This window comes from Polyodon spathula, chromosome 26 (genome assembly GCF_017654505.1).
Source record: "Polyodon spathula isolate WHYD16114869_AA chromosome 26, ASM1765450v1, whole genome shotgun sequence".
Lineage (NCBI taxonomy): Eukaryota > Metazoa > Chordata > Actinopteri > Acipenseriformes > Polyodontidae > Polyodon > Polyodon spathula.
In genome coordinates, this window is record NC_054559.1 from 16,492,441 (window position 1) to 16,514,381 (window position 21,941).

The 21,941-nt window shown below is 40.7% G+C and overlaps 1 protein-coding gene across 1 annotated transcript in view; it reads left to right on the forward strand.

The window, feature by feature from the left end:
* Nucleotides 1-5,889: 5,889 nt before the first annotated feature.
* The window catches only part of LOC121300716 (guanine nucleotide-binding protein G(I)/G(S)/G(O) subunit gamma-7), a 65,720-nt gene continuing 49,668 nt past the window's right edge, over nucleotides 5,890-21,941 (forward strand). The window contains exons 1-2 of the mRNA XM_041229443.1: nucleotides 5,890-5,906; nucleotides 11,583-11,646. The gene's annotated coding sequence lies outside the window, so the exon portion shown is untranslated. The remainder of the gene's footprint in view (nucleotides 5,907-11,582; nucleotides 11,647-21,941) is intronic.

Sequence of the window (21,941 nt, forward strand, 5' to 3'; positions counted from 1 at the left end):
CCCTCTCTGCCTCGCTCCTCCGGCTCTACGTCCTCCAATGGACCAACTACAAATTTTCTATAGTTGAAACCGTGTCATCAAACGGGTGTATACGTTCTTGCACCCACAACAATTTTTATTTTACTTTACGCCATTCTTCTTGAGTTTTCAAAACGAAAAACGCGGCCGCCAGTGGACAAAAGAAAAAAGTAACGTTTATGTATTTACACGACATGGATCACACACCATGCCCATTCCCACTTAGTTTTTTCTCATCCAGAAACGTTGGATTATCCACGAACGGCACGAAGGTAAGCCAGGCGCCGAAAAGTTACTACCGGAAACTTATTTAGGAGATAAATTAATAATACGTTGCAAAAAATAAAAAGGTGTTAAATGTAAACCTTTTTCCATTCTTCTACTAAACACCGCGGGAGCGCTTGTGGACTTTGTTTGTTTTACCTTTGAGCCCCCCCAATGATGACTCAGCCCCAATATAAAAAACTGGCACTGGTTTCCAAAAAAGCGGATCCCCTATTTTTTAGTAAAGAGTACTAATTGTAAATTGTGGTTGGAGAGGTGGGCGGGAAGTCTGTAACTGGCGGTCGTCATTAATTATACCGCTTTGGTGATCAGTGAGAACTTGATGAGACCCTTCGTGGACGAAATTGCCGATGACGAACACGACGACATAATCTATGCCCCAGTGGGCCGGCACTGCGTTGCTCTGATATTGGTTGGGGTGGGACCCCGCCCTCGAAATATTTTATGAAATTAGATATCTTACGTCCAGTCCTTACCGGTAACCCATTTTATTTTCTTTAACCGCGCACGAATACTTCACCCAACGATTTCTTACACCCGGCAAACAAAAAAAATAAAATTTTTTTTTAACTTATCTCAAACACAAACAGGTTGGGATCTAATAGGTGCGACGCCACCACATATGGGCGTCTTTTCGTGACGTTTTAGGATATTTAGGGTTTTATGACGTCAAATTATATTTACGTCATCTTGTTGACTTTTGATTTATGACTCCACATAACCAAGTTATTCGGAAGAAAAAAAAACTGTAATGTATTATAGCAATTTGACAAAAAAATACTTATGATTTTTTAAAATTTCCTACAAATCTGGTGCCATGCTGCGAGGTTCGCTATACTGAAGAATAACTCTTTACATACAAACTGATGATTTTTATTTCAGCATAACTTTATTCCAAATATGATGTTTAGACGGTTGAAAATGCGTCGGTCCACCTGTGACAACCTACCTCACACTGGGGTTGGTTGTCGCAGCGTATGTTCTTGCTTTTACAGTAGACAATAATGCAACATTTGTAGTTTTTTTTTTTTAATAACAACGTTTCTCATGTGTACAATGATAGAAAAAAATTGTATTTGTACTTTTTATGTGAACATAAAAAATACAGACCTATATATATTTGAAATGTTGACCCATGCTACAAAATATTACCACAGCCTCCACAGAACCAGAGGACAAACAGTAAATAATTTAAATAAGCATTACAGGGTGACATAGCCCACATTTTGGTGTAAAAAAGTAGAAAGAAAAAATATAAGACTTCTTCCTATAGGATTTGCATGTGACAGCCAACTCCCAAAACTATGTGACAATCTGCCCCCAACCAGACTTTACATGATAATTTAATTCTCTCATTACTACCGGGTGAACCTACAGGTTTTGTTTTTACACCAAAAGATAGCCAGTATCTGGTTCTATTTAAATGGCTACCAGTTCAAACAAACTCCAATACTACTAAGAGTTATAACATAAATAACAAGATGTGGATTTTTTACTTTGGGTATGAAAAAAAGAAATATGTGCTAACCTTTATGTTAGATGGAATTGACCTCAAATTACAAGATGGTTGACTTCCAGACAATAGAACACACATTTCAGTGTTAGCATCACCTGCCTGCGCCATCTAGTTTCATAGCTATGAGCACTGTGACAACCAACCCCGGTCTCCCCCTATAGTATATATATATATATATATATATATATATATATATATATATATATATATATATATATATATATATATATATATATAAATGCATATATTTAGAGAGATATTTTGCAGCACTGGAGCTAAATCACTGCGACACAAATTCTCTAGTCCGATATTATAGATTTTTTTAGATCTTGCTGTATGTACTGGTGCTTTAAATTTAAGCTGCTGTTTATTTTATGCTTAGACAAGACTTGTCTAGTCTCGTGGGTCTTTCCAAGTAAACCCTTTAAATAAATAATTTAAAATAAAAATACGACATGCATTACAGTAAGAGTGTAGGCTATCCACAAAACATTCAGACATTTATTTATTTATTTATTTATTTATTTTTTTAATAAAGTATCCAATTTAGTTACAGACTCGTGAAACCTGTTACAACCCCCGATCTTTCCATTTTCATTCTGGATTACAGCACGTGTGGTAAAGGTATTTTGCAGCGCCTTGTTTTTCCAGACCCTCTGTGGTTCATTACAAATGTAATGTCTACAACACATTCATTACATAAGTTTGCATTGCAGGTTTTGTAAAACGCTAAGAAATATACAGGTTAATGTGGACATGCAAAATTGACTCTGCAACGGGTTAATCACAGCAGGGAAACCCGGCTAGTGATTGCAATCCCCCGCTGGGACAGCCAGAGCGGCCGCGCTTTCAGCTGCAGCTGTAGATCAGTGCCTTACCCGCGCTCGCAAGTCTTCGCTAAATAATTACATCGTGCGAGAGCTGAATTCTGAAACACAGCTGAGAAAAAGCAACCCCGCCGCCTGCCTGTCCTAACCTCAGTTCTTCGATTTATTTCTCCTCAAACTAATATTCAACGACACAAACGTTTTCTGCAGCTGGTAATTTTGAACGGCAGGGTAATAAAGCTTATGTAAGATCACTGTTTGATTGATGTAAAAAACTGGAGTTTGTTATGATCAGCATGCGATTGCATTTAAACTTCATTCATTGTTGGGTTCTTAATTCAAGTAAATTAACCATGTTATTGTTTTCTTTGTCTTATAAGGAATTTTAATGATTTAGGTCACATGAACCCCTTTCCCTAAAATCTTGTTGACCAGCATTCCAGTTGTTGAAACTCAGGACCTACTTTTTAAGCAGTTCAACAGTGTACAAGAACCCCTAACAGAATAGTCTGTTAAGAGACTGTCTGGGTCTGAGGCAAAAGTTGACAAAGTGCCCAGAAAGAGCGAATTGTTTTTTTTTTTCTGGGCACAAAAGCTAACATCATTCCCGAAGACAAACTGTTTGTGAGAGTCTGAGGAGTGCCAAATGCTTTTAATTTCAACCCCTATAACCACAGACAAAAATACTGGTGTTGATGTCTTACAATGGTTCTGCAGCTGTCTGGAAGCTATACCAACGAACACGAAATGTAACCCAGCTTTGAGTGTCAAACCTAGTCTCCCCTAGCTTTGTCCCTCCTCTTGGATTTTTTTGGTAAGTCTATGCTCAGGTGCTTTGAATCTGAGTTTAGGAGTTGCTGTTTGGTTTTAATTTCGTGTCATAGACAGGTATGTAATGCAGGCTGGATCAGCCGCTCTTTATATTAGCAAGCACCAGCGTCGTCTAGTGCATAGCAGTGTATTGCTAGAAAAAAAAGGAACTTGATCCAGTGGCATATCACTAGATGGTGCTGCTCTTATTTCTGTATACCTTTGCTGAGCTAGTCTAAGTTGCATATATCTATGGCACACAACTAATACTGAAGAGCAGCTCCTAAGTGCACAGAAAAGCACCATGACTTTAAAAAAGCAAACCCAGTACTTGAGTAATTTCAATCAGAAGCTCAGAATGATTGCAAACATCATGCAAGGTAAGACAGTGACATTTGAATTTTCCTACTCTTTGAATATAATCTTTTTTCAATAACACATCCAAAAACAGCAGCATTGTTAACACAAGCAGTATTGTACCAACATGCCTTCTGTGTAGGAGAAATCCTGTCCCTGAATGCTCTGGTTCCAGAGCAGGTTGAAGCCTCTCTATCACATCACTGCGGTGACATTGAGGACTGTCGTGGGGTCGAGTTTTATATTCAGTTATTTGGTTTTGTATTTTCGCTCCCTCTCCTCAGGGAAGCCGTTAGAGACTCTGAGTTCACTCCCCATACCCCTCGGTCTTTCCTGGCTGAAAAGGCTCTCTGAGCAGCAAGCCAACACAGAGCCCATGGCACAGATCTGCCTGTTCATTCACATGGAGGCACCGTCTATCAGAGCAGACAAGCTCCTTCTTCACAGCACAGGCTGGTTAACGGAATACAACATGCCATTGTTCACCCAATACTGGAAGGCTCCCACAGCCTAATATAATACATGGGATTTAAAAATGCCAATGCATTTTGTGCAGTTACATAATTTCACTGCCTTTTGAATGTGTAATGACCCTATGAATAAGAATACAGTATAATGACAAATGCACCCTTATCACAGATCTGTCGTATTGAAGTGAGGTTTCTGCAGCTGCTATCATACATTTTGTTAGGACAGCATGGTTCAGACTGCAGGTCAGGTAGTGAGAGTCTATTATGGCCACTTTATTATGAGCTCTACCTAATATGGAGGCACCGTTAGCCCTGATCACAGCCTAGGCTGATCCCTGGATTCAGCATTACACTTCAGCCATGAACTCCAGGCCAAGAGGCACGTTACCTGGAGGAAAACGCTGAAGGCTCATGTTACAGAGAAGCTACTTTTTGGTAGGACCCCACCACTACTATCTCATTTCATATTGTCAAATGCCAAGTCCAATATCAGCATGAAGTACATGACAGCTACTCTCATGCAATAGAAATCAAACTGACACGACATGGCATCGACTCCACAAGGTGCTGGAAGGTGTTATTCTATTTAGTCATTCGTATGGTGCAGACAGGCTTAGAAATTATTTTTATACAAATTTTTATCTACATTTATTTTTATATAATGTAAAACAAAAATCCCAATTAAGAGGATTTTATTTTCTTGGACATATTAACGGCACCACCAGTTGGGTTTGTTTGAAGTGAAAAACAGCCGTGCACTGCAGAGCATTTCCTCAAGAGGGCAGTGTTGTTAAAAGTGGAGATTCTGTGAAATGCATTTTCTACGTTGTACTTGTGGCTGGACCAAGCAGAGAAATCTGTTTTAATGTGTATTATATTTTCTGTATAAGCATTAGTCACCTGTTGTGTGTACACATGCATCTCTTGTCATGTTTCCAAAACTACACGACTGTAATTATTAACTTGTTCAGTTGCTATGCCTACCGTTTAAACCCCACATTCACAAAGCATTAACAGTTTTAAATGCTACAGCAAGAAGCAATAAATATGCACGTATGAACTCTTATTTATTGGAAGCTTTTTCAGATCAACGTTTTGTTTTTATTTAAAATTTTTAGAAAGGAAACGTGGTAACTTAGCATGGTTGGAAATGCTTTGTAAATATTGAGTAAAAAAAAAAAAAAAAAAAAGTAAATTTGTCACAGCACAGCACCCCTTTCGTTTGTAAGTATGGTGTTAATTGTTTTCAGGTAACGTGCAGTCGGTCTTGATATGGGACAAGTTTCACAAAACGAGTTGCTTGTTTCACAATCGTGTCGAGAACTTCAACAGGTCGGTTTAGCTTTAGTCCCGCCCCCATATCATTAGAAGGGACTCGGAGAGACGTCACTGGCAGCTCAACCTACCCCGCGACCCCACTCGATGCGGATAGGCTATGGAAAACACTATTGGAGTCTAGATTGGTCAAACGATCTGACAATACGCCCGATCTTCTCTGCCACGCCCTGTTCCTTCTCTGCTATGCTAAGGAAGAAAACAAGTTTGGTTGAGAGCGCGCTGTCACTAGGGGGGGTGGGACGGGGGGGGGGTGAAGCTATCCCTTTAAACTGCAATCATTCGGTGGTGAGTAGACAAATACAACGCGGTTTATTATTCATTGTACAGACGCCAAAAACATGCATGCATTTTGTTATTGTCATTATCTTGACTTGGGAAGACGGGGCAATGCGTCGTGGATGTGGATTTCGTGCGGGAAGGGTGTAAATTGGGGTCGCTTTTCGTTTTAATGTGCGGTGGTGCTGTGAGTAGGGGAGTGTTTCACATCAAGCGGTCCTATGGACATTTACTCTTTTCCGTTTATTTATTTATTTATTTATTTTTAAGAAAGAAAACATTTAATTAAAAGCACAGGGGAATGCCTTATGTATTACGAGCAAGAATCGCTTCTATATCATATATATATATATATATATATATATATATATATATATATATATATATATAGTGTGTGTGTTTGTGCTCACAAGAAGTAGTCATTATTTGCGCGTGTACAAAGATGTTGATTGGTGAAGGGGGTAGGTTTTGTTTTGTTTGATTCTGTAGCGTGTGTGTGTGGAGAGACATGATCGAGAGTAAGATGCAAATACAACACAGACATTTGCTTCCCTGGGGAAAAAAAAAAAAAATAGAGACTGAAGTAAACACGATAAGGTCTTCGACAGAGCTAGGCCACTCAAGAATGATTTAAGATGCAGTTTTGTACAGTACCTGAATCAGCACATGAATGAAATGGGATTCAAGAAAAACACCCTACTGCAGCTATCTGATGGATTATAATGAATTTAATAAATTGTTAGATTACATCTGTTAACAGTGCGCTGTCAATAATACTGTTGAGCTACTGTAATATGGTCCTCTAACAGTATCGCTGCAGGGATGGAAATAAGATTCTCATTGCACAGCAGTTTGATCCATTCCTGGTTTTATTATGAGTTTAGTAACAGCCCTAAGCTTGTTACATATACACTGTGGTTAATCGAGCTCACAGTAAAACCTCAAATGGGCGAAACTGCTATGCAATAGGAGTCTTATTTCTATCCCTGTAACCCAAAGCTATATCTGTGATCATTTATATTTAAAACGATAACTCTTAAAGGGAAGGCTTTTTAGCCATATGAAGTAGGAACATCTCCATTTTGTATTATAATATATTTTTTTAATATAATATAATTATAGATATTATATATATATATATATATATATATATATATATATATATATATATATATATATTATATAATGAAATGCTACTGTATATTAAACAGTATATTCAGATATTTAGCGGTATATTTTCTGGGGGATCCGTTGGCGTGTTGGAATTGGCTGATATTTAGTTACATAAATTTTATGTTTGGCTCTTGGCATATCAGCAGTTATATCTGATATTTCACTGGTGCCCTTATTGTAGCTAATGTATAACATGTTTATATGTTGTACCAGCGGTGTTTACTGTAAACTGTTATTGATATAAACAAACAAAAAACAGGACTTTTAGGGTTACCCTGAGAACTTTGTGAGTTGAGCACTAGCTTTGGTTAGTTTCAATAGAGCGTTTTACAGCACTGAAGAATCAGCTTCAATTGCGTCAGTCCATTATCTGTGTTTTTTCAGGGATTCAAGGATTGGGATGTAGTGTACACTTGTTTACCATGGTAACGCATGCTTGGGTTATCTAAAACCACAAGGGGGCGGCACATACTAGCACCACCAGCCCTGGTGTGAACAGAGCCTTCAGCCTTGAAACTGGCACAGCAGTGAGTTAACGCTCTGAATGGCTGCTCATTTGACTCTCCCGAGTATTGAGAGATTACACTGTGGATTCTTTCTCATTTGCTTAATATTTACTTGCAAACTGGTTTCAGAGCAGCTCATAAACTGTTAATTAGAATGATGAATGATTTGTTTGGAGCCAGCTACTGGGTTGCGGAAAGCAGTGGGGTTTGAGCTCAGTGGTTAAAAGAAAGAAAGTGCGTGCTGGGCAACAGTGTGCAAGATGGTGGAGTTTGAGTAGCTTGATTGTTGCAGTCCTCTGCAGCCGTCCTCTTCCCTGTCAGTTACCAGAGCCTTCTGACTCTGCTTACACCTACCAGCCAGTTTTCCATTCCTTAAACCCACAAGCAGGGTTGTTAGTTTCCTAATTGTTTACATTTTAGGTCAAACACATTTAAACTCTCAGGGACTGTTTGCAACCAAGCAGAAAAGCCCCCATAAGAAAAGTCCTCATTTAAAACCACGTCATTGTATATGGAAAAGACCATGCATTATTAAGAAATACTGAATAGGAATAAAGACTGGCTTACACTGAACACTTACTACTATTCATGAAACAAAGGTCTGTGGCTGCATTGGTCTTTGTCGGCTGTGGTGTAACCAGACGGCATGTCGAACAAGTGCTTTGGACCCTGCGTTCCTGTGGGACTGATCAGTATATGTGGGGTCTGGATGTATGGCAAGGCTAGTTGTATTATTATTGCCTCCTTTTGGAGGAACCGTGTTTTAAACCAATCCTTTTCTGATTACAGAATTGCATTTACACGGAGCCCCTGTGCTAGCTGACGTAATACCAGATGCTGTCATCTTTTTAATATAATCTGCTTAAGCTGTAAACCAATTCTGTTAGGCTGTGGCTAATTGTCTTGCAATCTGTTGAATTGTCTGATGCTCCCAGCTTGTAGCTATCTCCCAGCAGCTCCATATTGGGTAGACACATTGGTATCTCTCTCATATGTACCCCTCGAGGGTTTATAGATTACTTTTCTGTGAATTTAGACGGCTTGCTGCTAGCAAGGAAAGCTTCCCATCACTGTCCTGCAAGTGCAGGGATGGACATTAGACTCCTATTTCATGGCAGTGTGATCCATTCTTGGTTTTACTATGAGTTTCACTGTGGCTGATCAAGCTCGTAGTAAAACCTGGAATGAGTGAAACTGCTCTGCAATAGGAGTCATTTCCATCCCTAGAGTGAGTGAATCCTGACTTGTTCAGTGAGTCCATGATGAGAATGAAGGGGCTGGGCAATGTCACTCTGAAACTACCCTGCCTGTTGGTACATTTTAAACCCTGTTTTGTGCACCTCATTGCAAAAATAAGAATGTTATTTGTGGGACATATATGTCCAGTGTACTTTAAAGGGTGATAGTGTGATACCAGATGGAAAATCATAAGACAGGATTTGTGTTCCTTTCTAACCTGCTTGTGTGGGACCTGCGTAGCAAATGGAAGGGCACAGTGGGTAAAGTCTCTGGAATAGTTTCAATGGGTGGAAACACTTTAATACAATTCAGAGACCAGCAGTAAGCACTGGGGGAACACCTCTGGCATTTTAACAGCAGTTAGAAAACGAAGGATTCAAATGAATGAACACAGCAGAAGTGACTTACCCAGGATCATGGTATCATGTATATGCCACAGATTCTTGTCCTGTCCCCTGTGGGTGATGTGACTCGAGGTTAAAAGCTCTAAAATGACGAATGCAGACGAGCTGTTTTGCATTGTGGTTAAGACGCTTTCTTGCGGTGAACGAGGTTGCCGGTTCACACCTAGCCTACACCCTGTTGCATATATTTTAGAAATCTGAAATCAGTCTAGATGTATTAGCTATCCTATCCATTGTATCCTGTTTACAGATGTCTTCCCATGCATATTGCGTATGGCAATTCTCAAGTATAAAAAAAAAAAAAAAAAAAAAAAAAAACTTTTTATATTTATTAGTAGTTCCTGAGCACCAGATCTGTCTTTTTCTTAGATATGGCTGTAATACATTGTGTTTAGGATGCCTCTTGTTATAAGACACATCATTTCACACAGTTTTGGCCCCCAATTTCTTGTGCAATATGAGACCCTACACATATCTTATTAGCTTATAGCAACAGCAGCAAAAAAAAAAAAAGTGCAAAGGCAAATTTATAAAAACCAAGAAATAACACAAATTATGATACCTCTGTGCAATTTATTAGTGCAACATATCTGCTGTTCAGACACTATTGGTAATGTTCAATATGCCCCAGTTTTTTGGGTGGTGTATAATTGTGCATGCTACCTTTTTAATAAGAAGACCCAAGTGATTTTTTGAGTAACTATTTCAAAGTTGTTTTAGTTTTCACTCCCAAGTTGACCTCCGCTGGGAATACCTCAGTTCTTTAGAGGTATGTTCGTCTTTAATGAGCTGAGCGATATCAGAACTCTTTTTAATAGGAGCGCTCATCTTGGCGATGCTCAAAGCAGAAAAAGGATTGAGATTCAAGTTTTGAACTTGAAATATTTATTATATTATATTTATTATATTATATTTATTATATATACTGCTGGATCACAAACTCTGCAAATATTGTAATACTTACACCATGAAGTAATGATGCAACAGATAATCAATTGTATCGATTATTGATCACCATGACATAGGCTGCTGTGAAGAGCCTGCAGATTTCTTTTGCTTCTTGGCTTTGAATATTGAAAGTTCTTGATGCATCATTACTGCCTGCAGTCCGATTGGGGGCGGCTTGCTGGATGCAGCTCTACAGTGCTGCTGAAGGCGATGACTGGCTCTGTGTCCGATGAATCCAAACCCGCATTGAGAGTCTCATGGCACCCTTTCAAAGCCCCAGCCCAGCAAGCTAAACACCTCGAGTCATGTCTGACAATCAAACACCGGAGTGGGTTGCGGTCAGCATCCTGACATTGTTTCTGGGAGCCCTGGGGGGGACCCGTTTTGGTCAGCTTTTCTAAAACGAAGCCCTGATTTCTCTGTGGTAAACCCGTAGTCTTTGCTTGCCCTTCCCTGCAATAGAAACCGCTCAGGGGGTGATGGTACAGTTCCATTACAGTCATTTAGTGTTAATTATATCAAAGCAATCATAAGTAAGCCTCTAATAACCTGTGAGCTACCGAATTGATTTTATAGTTGCTATAATAACTGGTACAATGAGGTCTCCAAGAACTACTCGCTCTGTATATTCCTGTTCGTTCTTTGAGATCAGAAGATGCAGAACTCTTAGTTCATCTTGAATCAGCTCTGGGGTGCCATGGCGTGAGGGCGTTATATAAAAAGGCATTTGTACTGTACTGTTAAGGTGACTAGGTGGTCAAGTGGGGCTCAACAGTTCTGTGGTTCTGCAGTACAGTGTAGTTCACATGCACAGTTCCAGGCTTGTAAGGCTGCTGTTTAAAACCCTAGTCTATTCCGATCAGTTAGTCTGCCCCCCTGCATCAGTAATCATGGGGACAGTAGCAGCCTGCAGTGTAGCTGTTTTCTGTAGATCTGGCAGAGCTGTAGGGAGATTGCAGGTGCTGTTCCTGTATTTTCAGGACGGACCACTCTGCTGCCTCTTCCCTGTGTGTGTGTGTGTGTGTGTGTGTGTGTGTAGGGAACCCCTTTGGTAATGCTGAGAACAGCAGCAGCAACACGAATAATTCCTTTCGTAGTAAAACCAGGAGTGGATCAAACCGCTGTGCAACGGGAGTCTTATTGCCAAGCCTGGAGCGATACTGTTTGAAGACATGTTCATCTCTCTGAGAATGAGGTGCTGAAAGGGAGGCAGGGTTTGCAACGTGAGCTGAATCACTAGCAGGGAGTCTCAGACAGTACAGTACAGTGCAGGCCAGGCGCCACCTGCTGGTCTAGAACAAGACTGCCGCTGCTCAGATCATCTCCGGATGTGAGGGAGGTAATGCCCTGCACGCACTAGACAGATCCAAACTCCTGATCTATCATCTTACCAGCGTCCGTCTGTCTGTCCCCAGGTGAGCTCCTGAAGTCCGTAGCCCAGCTGAAGAAGACACATCTCCAGTGCAGTGCAAGATCCAGGTAGGAAAACAGTTAAGAATCCTGTTCAGAATGCGCTGCACAATGCAGTGACCTGTCATTGCAGTTCAACATGTCACTGTAAGGTTACGAATTTGTACATTTCATGAAAAGGCCCCCAAATAATGTAGCTTTAGCTACGTCAACATAAATAAGAGCTTTTAAATAGCACACCAAAACCAATAATATAAAGACTATTGCTTTTGACTGCTGGCAAGTTTAAATGTTACTTTAGAGTACAAAACTTAAGCCCTGTTCATATATTTCAATACCGTACAGTAGCGATACAGTTGCGATATACCTGTCCACAGTAATGTGTGTTCAAATCGACAGTGTTCGGGTTCTGAACTCGTTTCCATGACGACTGCTGTCACATCTGTTAGAAATGGATCCGCTGGAGTGCAATACAGCATGTTTTTGCCGTCCTGTCCGTGTGCAGTATTTTGTTTTGGTGTTAAATCATTATTAAGAGACGAGCAGAACGTGAAAGGATGAGACGGACAAAAAGGCGAAAACAATTAACCGTCTTTAAAAGCCCGAGGTTGCAAAGACAGCGGGCTTGCATCACGACTTTGGGAATGCATGCTTTTTTTGTTTTTGTTGGTTTTTCTTATTGCTTTTTAATTTAGAGCTCCACTGCTCTGCAGCACGCTTTACCTCATAGTCATCGTCACTAACTGTGTGGAGATTATTTTGGCATTTTTGGTGTAGCCATGATAAAGGTACTGCTCGTAAAATGTAAAGCTGTTTAAGGTATTTAAACTGTAAAGCAAGCGGCGCGCCTTTTCCTGAATATTGACTTACCTGTATCGATACCGTGTCGGGTTACCTGTCCGCACTAAACTGTTCCGAGTCGTATCGAAATAGAACCGGTGCTAAACCTGCTCTTTTATGAGTTTCGTACCGATAGGAACTCCAGTCTGGACAGGTGTTTCGGTACGGTTCCATGCTAGTGTGAACATTAGTTAAATGTCCTCTCACACCAACGTAACATTTTTTATTTTTATTTTTTTTAGAATACTGTACGATGCAGGCAGACTGTATAGCGGAACAGACGGTGTTCGTATTTCTGTGTGCGCGTCCAGGGTAAATGTACAATCCAAAAAACAGAGCTGAAAGGTCAAATCACACAGGCAGCGCCGTGTCCAGGAAGCGGGGCATCAAAAGCACTAGAAACAGATAAACCTCTCGTTTTATCTACTGTTTGCAGGAGAAAAAGTTCAACGGCAATTTCAAGTATTTTGTTTAGCAATGTTTGTTTTAAAAGAAAGCGAATATTTTCAACAGGCTGCTAGGGTACACTAGCTACGCTGTATGAACAAAAAAAAGTTTCAATAAATTCAATCAATATTTTCTGAAGATGCAAGCTCACTTTGTTTAAAAAACTAAATTCAGTAGCGGAAGCTACTTCGGAACACTTCGGAATTCGCAGGGAATGCGGTTGGTTTAAAGAGGGTTTGATAAAAGCAGCGGGAATTCACCTCCTACTGCTTAGCCTCCCACAGTTTGCCGTTCCCAAGTTCAGTAATGTTACTTGCTGTTAAGTCGTGGCGGGGTTTTATTTGATGCATAAGATAAATAATTAAGGCGACTGGGTCCAGTTCATTTGAATGCACTGAATCCCTGAATTTTATGGCTGGGTTTACTTTAACCCGGTGCATCTTATTGCATTGCTGCTGATAATAGGATAGCAACGTTGGTTCCAGGATACTCTGGTGTTGCTGTGGATTCGCTCGTCAATAGCTTTATGTTAATAGAATTTTTGTTATAACCCAGGCTCAATGCACCGTGTAAAAAGCATCTGTGATGCTTTTTCCCTTTACCTGCAGACATATTTCTTGCCACACGGGGGCACCATTGCTCTATGAAAAATATTAGATGGCACGTTAGTAATTGAGGTCAAAGGCACATGTTTGTGGGTCCTACCAATATTTTAAAATCCACTTTTATTGGCAATATAATCTTGTCTGATTTGTATGTCCTTTAATTGTGCAAATGCAGCTATTTCAAAGGCAAAGCTATATACTGAAGTATGTGTGTTGCTTTTGGGTACCAATTTACAAATGCTTTCTCAAAATGATCCAGAGTAAGACAGGCGCTTGTCAAACATCACGTCAGTCATTTTGTGCAGTCTTGGATTGTGCTGGAGGAATGTGTGTGTGTGTGTGTTTGTGCGTTGGTGTTTGTGTGTGTGTGTGTGCTTGTTGCACTGCTATGATTTTTCATATTTTCATATCCACCAGCGTGGGTCTGTTCTGTGCCTCAGATCTGATGTAAATAGGCAAGAGCCTGCCTGCTTTGCAGCTCCCACTACTCTAATTAAAAATTATTAATTTTGAGAGAAGTTTATTGTACTGAACCCACCCTTACTCCCTCCCAATAAACATCAATCCATCTAAAAGCGCTTGAACTTTGCACAAGAACCGAAGATGTTTGCAAACTATTACTTAATGATGAATTATTACTGAAGGTGGCAAAAGAGTAGATTCATAAATGGAGCCGCTTCCCTGCTCATTAGTGCCTGTGTCTGTGATGTAGAGTGTTTATGTAATGCACCAAGTGGAGGATAATTAGCGTGACACTAACACAACAAACACCCTCGCTCCAAAGCTCTGTGAAAGGGAGATGCTTTAGAGCCCTGTGTGAATGGCTCTTTCTTATTCTACGTTTCTCTGCATCTCCAGGCTAGTTCATGTTCTTTTTTTTTCTACAATGAGAAATCTTTCTTTGCTGTAGTGTAACATTGTGTTATTATCCTTTTAGAAGTGCAGGGCCCTGTTAAATTATCGATGATCGGATAATTGTTGTAGACGTGTCCAGTTTAATTACACATCTCTTTATGGACAGATCTTGACTAGAAGTGCAGTAATACAATCATTTCCAACTAATACGATTATTAGTAATAATTTTTCAGTACAATAAATAACCCAAAATAAAGTTGGCACAAATATCATAATAGATTATTGTTCCAATCCTATGCTGCACTGCAGATTTCCTTCAAAAATAAAATCACTTTCTGTTTTATTACTTTTAGACTTCCATACATTTTACTGTATAAGAAAGCAGACTAAGTTGCCTGACCAGTTTGTTTATCTGCTCCACTCCTAAACATGAGATTCTACAGCTCAAGTTCTTTTTTTTTCTTTTATCATGGTTTAAAATATTTAAAATAAAACGTTTTCGCAGCAGGGAAGTGTTCTGTCTGAGACATCATGTTTTGTTTGCAAGAGAAAGCACAGTCTGCTACAAACCCCATTGTAAAGTCACTACCAGTCAGTACACTGTCAGTCAGCAACTGAATAGCCTTGCAGTTCTTTTGCATTTGATGATGAATGTGAGTTTCAGGAAGGTGCTGAAGATTCAAGTCCTCTGATGCTACTTTGCTCTGAATATTTTATCTTTTGCATTTGAATGTATTTGCTTAAGTCCTTCTTCACTCTTAAGCCTTTCTTCCAGTAACCCTTTCCACAGTCCAGGAGCACAACTATAATTGAATGGATCTTTCAGTCGGGTATCGTAGTTTTGATAAAGGAGAACACAGAGCAGTAATCCATTTGCACATCACAGCATGCACGCTTTCTGTAGGGTTTCCATATGTTTTGCAGTGAGGTCAGATATACAGATTTGAATGAGGTCATTTATTCTCAAAAGCCAGCATGGCTCAGTTTAATTCCTCACCGGAATTAGCTGATATTTGGTAGCTCATGGCTGGTCAGCTGACATGACAACAGATTTAGGCTCATGTTCTGCTTTTTTGTAACCCTTTATAGCTGGTTTCACAGGCTGTGATTAGCAGTAATCTTGGACTGCCCTATCCAGGGTACGTGATCCAGCCGCTAAGGGTTAGTGGTGCTGCATTTTCTGAACTGCACGGTGGGATTGGCTTGTGAATAGAAGTGCAAGGATTTAGGAAGTCCCGCTTTGTGTGATGGAGAATTTTTTTTAAACCGTTTTTTGTTATAAATGAGCATCATAAAACCTGCTGTTTCAGTGGGTCAGGGGGCTGGATACCTTGATACACGATGCAAGTAGTGAGGTTTGTGAATCCCAGGGAGGTTCAGTAATGCATGTAGTTGCCCATGCACTGGCTGGCTGGGAGCCTCTTTGTTGTTCATCTGTAATGAAGTTCAAGTTACTAGGAGAGTACCTGGAGTACTGCAAGTGAACATAAATACATTATTGAAATTCTTGTGTGAATAGAACAGGACTGAACTAGACCCTGACAAAACAAGCATCCTCGCCAGCTGGATTCATTCTCAATATATAATATATTGCACAAGACTGCCCCGAGCCTGCACCACTGCGAGCAGCCAGCAGAGGGAGACTTCCAGTAACTTGAACAACACAGCATGTTCCAGAAATACTGAGGACTTGGTGTAAACTTAATGTGCTCAGATTTGAATACAGTGAAACTTGTTACAGGGCGATACAACAATTTATTTAAAACTAGCAAGAAACGGCTCCTTTCTGCAACTAAGTTGTTTCTTGCTAGTTTAATGCCATTAGTGCTGTTTTCATTGGCTTCTGCTATTAGCTGCTAAATATGTTTTAATCATGGTAACAATTGCATGGAGCAGAAACCATACTATGATAATAGCAACACTGTCGTACCTCTATAACTTCTGAACTGTCATTTAGAAACTGCAGTCCCCACGGCCATGTTTAATTCAACACTAAAATGTAGTTCAGTGGCGTCTGTTTATATTCCATACCTTCCTTTGAAATGCACTTAAACCTGGTTGATGGTCTAGTTTTTTTACATTTCCCCTGAAGGTGGCTCAGCTGTAATGCACAGTAAGCTCCTTTCCCGCCTACCTCGCTACAAGCTCAAAAGTCATGCAGCAGCAGGAGGTTATACACCCCACCCCCCCCCCCCCCCCCACCCCCCCCCCCCCCCCCCCCCCCCCCCCCACCCCCCCCCTCGACCCCCCCCCCCCCCCCCCCCCCCCCCACCCCCCCCCCCCCCCCCCCCCCCCCCCCCCCCCCCCGAATTGCCCGATATAATAAATAAATAAATAAATAAATAAAGCCCCCCCCCATTGATCTACCCAAAATTGAACTTTATTTGCAAAAAAAATTGTTAACTGCACGATAATCATACAATGTTGTTTTCAAACTAAACCTTTTTACTAGAAAAACAAAGTTAGTGTGTTTGTTCCAAGCTTGCTGCTTCTCAATGTGCTTTCATTTGATTGTGTAACTCAAAGCAGCTGGGAGCAAAGCACGCTAGCTCCCACACAGGACAGAGCGGGGAAAATACTTTAGAGGTCAGGAAAAGGACGCAGTTGTGTTGTTTTGCCTTGTAAACCCCTAGAGTCCTTTACCACTGCCCTGAGAAATCTCCACCTCTCCTCAAAGTTTGAAAGCAGCCCTGCCCTGGCCCAGGTCACGCGAGGAGCTGGTTAGGAACAGACGCACATGACTGACGCACTGAAACAGCTCGGCTGGGATGAGAGACAGAGCCCGGCACAGCTCCGGCTGGTTCGAGGGGTTTCTTTTATGGGTGCTTGGTAAAATTTTTTTACAACTTGTGCAACTCCAGCCATAATGCTTTGAAAGATTCTTGCATTTCAACATAACTTCTGTGCTTCCGTAAAAAGAAAAAAATGCACACTGCATCATCTGATTTGTAAGAGTTAGGAATAAAACATTTGTATTGTAAGTGGAAGGAAAAGAGAAGCCTTCTCCCCAACTGTCACATCCTCGTTCTGCAGTACTGTCATGCACTCCCGTTTATATCAACTGAATATACAGCGCCACGCCTGTAAACTCAAACTTCAATAGTTGAAGTCCATGACTTATGTCTGCACTAGGAAGAGAATAGTGTAGAATAAGAAAAGACAACACATTGTTTCATGTACATTGCATTTAAGTGGTATTTTAGACCTGCTGTAGATGTTGGTGTCATGGTAAAGTATATTAAAATGCCTGATTTTATAGTATGTGGGACAGACGGAGAGACGCCTCCATCATCACATAGAAACACAATCTGGTACTTCCAGTAATAGCTGCTAAATAACTGTGATACCAGATGTATATCCAAAGGTGTGACATGCACATACCAAATACCAAACTCTTCAGGTCACATACCGTATTGTAATAAACATGCTGTTTACTATTCACTGGCCTGTCTAATCAAACAAGGAAACCAAACCATGAAATCCGAGTGGAGACAGGCTGTGTCTGTGCCTGGCTGAAGCGTGTCATTCCCGTTGCAGTAAAAGCAGTTTACAGTGCGAGATGAGAAACAAAAGTGGTGTCTGCAACTTGTAAACCTGTGGCTTTGGCATGCCCTTATACTCTCTTAAGTGGCTTCATCTTCAGAACAGAAGCTGGATTACCCGCTGTGCTCCGGGAGTCCTTCACTGATCAGACCCACCACGCTCCGCTCTCTTGTCTGCGTGCAGTTCATGGCTCCTGCATTAGCAGTTAGCTGCTGAGTTTCAGATGTAGTTGGGAGTCGCTATACCCACATGATTAGTGGCGGAGACCCCTTTGTCATTGTGCACTTTACGAGGCAATTACCATGGTTAACGCTGTGCTTTATAACTTGTGATGCACTGTACACGCCTATGCTTTTATCATGCTTTCACTATACTTCACATCGTTTAGTACACACCCTTTTTTATAAGGGTGGCAGGGCTATTGAAGGATTTGTCTTGGTAAGCACTCGCACAGATTTGCAAGTAGAATTTCTTCTTGTTACAATTACAATGATAGTGACCTACTTTTTCATCCGCTCGGCTGAGCTGTTGTAGGGAGACACTTGTCTTTTTTTTTTTTTAAACTATGCAAGTATAGGGAAAACAGACTGACAAATAGTTTTTTGATCAAAAACACTTCTCTTCCATGCTGGGGGGTGTGCTGTTCAGTCTGTGGTGATGTACTCTTTCATGATACAAATGGCTCAGCATTGTCTTGTACTGCTGGTGTTTTGTAATAAGTAAAGTAAGGGATAAGCTTGACTCTTGCTAAGTGACATGGGGAAAAAAAATCCAGTTGTCTTATTCTGCTTCATCCAAATGTTGTGTCTTTTTACAAGAGTAGTGTCCCCCACTCAGATCAATGATTTTATTTGTCCTTTCATTAATTTCTTCTATCAACATGGGCTGGAGGGGTCTTGCACCGTCATTATTCCCCTCCCTCACTCCCGAGAAGCTATGTGTTGTTGTAATGTGTTCCAGAACGCTCTTGAGTCCCACTTCAGCCAGTTTAAATCTGGAAGTGCCCCCTGCCCTGCAGCAGGGTTACATTACAAGCATGGTGATGACACTGTGGTGCAAGACCGTTGCTGCTAACCCCCCTCCCCATCCCTCCCACTGAACCGATGCATTGAGTACTCAAAAGCAAGAAGCAAAACATATGCAAAGACAAAAAGCCTTCAACCGGAAACTCGCGTCTGCGTATTATTGCACGCTCCTGTAGTAATAACATTAGCTATGCATTTCTCAATGTTGTTATCCTAAAGCAAGAAATATGTTTGTGAAAGCCTTCAAATACAGCTGGAAACACACATGTGCCCTCAACATAATGAAAGAGGGTTTCCTATAGAGCACCAAGTCAATCAATCAGTGTTTAATAAAAGCCATGGTGATCAATAATCGACTAAATTGATTATTTGCTGTTAAGGTGTCGGCTATATCATTGAAACAGTTTTATTGCTTTTTCGGAAGGTTTTGGTAAAAAATATGCATACCCTCAAAATACTGAGTGACTAACTTTTGAGTGCATGGATGCATTCTAAATATAAAGCATGACCTTTCGGTTTGTCACAGCATTGCAGTTAAAAGCAATGCAATCGCTTTTATTTTGAACACTGTCGTTTTCTCTGTGCTACAGCTCAAAATAGATTCTATTTATATACAGAACCATGATTATTAGCAACTCTTAATATCCCTGAATCCTCCAGACGGACCATTGCTTTTTACAGTTCCTTTACTAGCTGCTAAAGTCTTCGTCAACACGAGTCATTGATGCCACTGCAGTGTATTTATCAGGCGCGCTCCTTTTCCAAAGAGAACAGAATGGTTGAAGATTCCCAACGCAACTTTCACTTTTAAACAATCTTCGGGGAGGAAAGAACCACGTTTGAACTATTAATAATGTATTTACTTTTCAAATTAAAATGAAAATCACGCCGTGTTGCTGGGGAGATCAAGATTTTTGCCAGACTAAGACTGGTTGAAATTAAGACCGCAGCATTCAGGAACACTGGGGCTCAATTCATCTGGCAAAATAGCTGTAGATCTAACTGAAATTCAGACACGATCGACGTGATTATTATAATGTTGGTTGACTCTGTATTTGTTTCAGTTGTGAAATGTCTTTAAGTAAAGGGGAATGAGTTGAGATCACTTTGATGTTCTAGTTAACATGGTGTGGGCGCCCGATTTAACAGGGAACATCCTGATCGCATATAATACTGCCTGACTTGTGGAGAAATGATGTGCTTTTCACTGCCTTTGTACACAGATGCCTTTAATCTGCGAGCAGTTACCTGCTGACTAGCACATGGGCTCTGTCCAACTCTGTTAATTTAGAAATACTAAAAGAAACTTCATCAGTGCATGTCTTCATTGAGACGTCTAGCTGACTTCTGGTTGAAGTGTTTGTCATTGACTATGCCGTTTCTCTTAGTGTTTTTTAATACAGTACTGAATTGTTGTTGATGAACTCTGTGACTTGGATCCAGTTGAATCAGGCAGGGTAGCAGCCCGCCCCAGTGATCACAGACTTTGGTTTTGTTTTCCCCTCAGTGCCCCTGCCATCATAAACATGTTTATTTGTTTATCCAGTTCTTCTCGGCTCCGAGAGCCCCCGGACGGCGGGCCTTCCCAGCCATGTGTTCCCCTGGCACCGTGCCAGTCTTTACATGTGTGTGCCGGCTGTGTGCCAGGGTGGGCTCCTGCGCAGGGGGGCAGCGTGGGAGGGGCTGGAAAATCTCACTTCACTGTTTCCCTACTGGAAACTTGACATGAATCCATTATCCAAGAGCGCCATACCCTGCTTATAAATAACACTCAGCCTTGTGTAGAAAGCACGCAGCGGTGCTAAATTTAGAGGTGGTAAAAGAAACTAAATAATACTTTTTCAGACTGAATGTCTGTTATAATCCCTTCATAATGTACAGTGCTAACAGACGGGGAGATGCGGTTTTTAATATTGCACTTTTAACCCTTTGTGGTCCTATGTTGCACTAGGTCCGGCATTACAATTTTCCTTTTCCAGTCAGATGTCGGACCCTGGCCGACATCATCAAAAAGACATCAAGCACAGGTCTCTAGTCGTTTTTTCCTCCAGAAAAAGCAGATAAAACCTTTCAATGGCTAAGTTAGATCGATATAAGCCAAGATAAGCCGAAAAAGAGAGGTGGATCTGAGCAATACACATAGCCCCTGCACCACAGAGATAACAAGGACATAAACAAAGAAGTTAGCTGCTTCTGCATCCAGCGCTCACAGAATATCACAGACATTTGCAGAGCTTTTTCAGATGTTATAATAATAAAATAATGACTTGAGGAGTTTGGTAATAAAACGAGTGATCAGGAGAGGATTTATCAGTATTACTGTTGACATATAAGGCCTTGAACGGTTTGGCACCAATCAACATCTGTGATATGTTAATTAAATATATTACTGTGCAAAATCTGCGATTTTCTGGAGATGGGCTCTTAAGAGTCCCCAAAACTATATAAAATAAAGATTATTATTATTATTATTATTATTATTATTATTATTATTATTATTATTATTAATATCAGTTTAAGCTATATTGGAGCTTTATGTTATCTTTCACTCCTACGAAAAGGATCAGAATCACGTAGGGTCTAACAAAGATCACAGAGGATCACACTTTTTAGAGTGAAGTTAAACTGGAGTAAAGACGTAGAGGATGTACTGGGATGGTTCTAACATGCAGGACAGGTTACAGTACAGTGTGTGTGTGTGTTTGCAGTACAGCCTGTGTGTGTGTGTGTGTGTGTGTCTGTGTTTGCAGTACAGTCTGTGTGTGTGTGTGTGTGTGTGTGTGTGTGTGTGTGTGTGTGTGTGTGTGTGTGTGTGTGTGTGTGTGTGTGTGTGTGTGTCTGTGTTTGCAGTACAGCCTGTGTGTGTGTTTGCAGTACAGCCTGTGTGTGTGTGTGTCTGTGTTTGCAGTACAGCCTGTGTGTGTGTCTGTGTGTCTCTGTCTTTGTTTATGTGTGTGTGTGTTTGTTTGTTTGTTTGCAGTACAGCCTGTGTCTGTGTGTGTGTCTCTGTCTGCATTTGTGTCTGTGCCTGTATTTGTGTGTGTCTCAG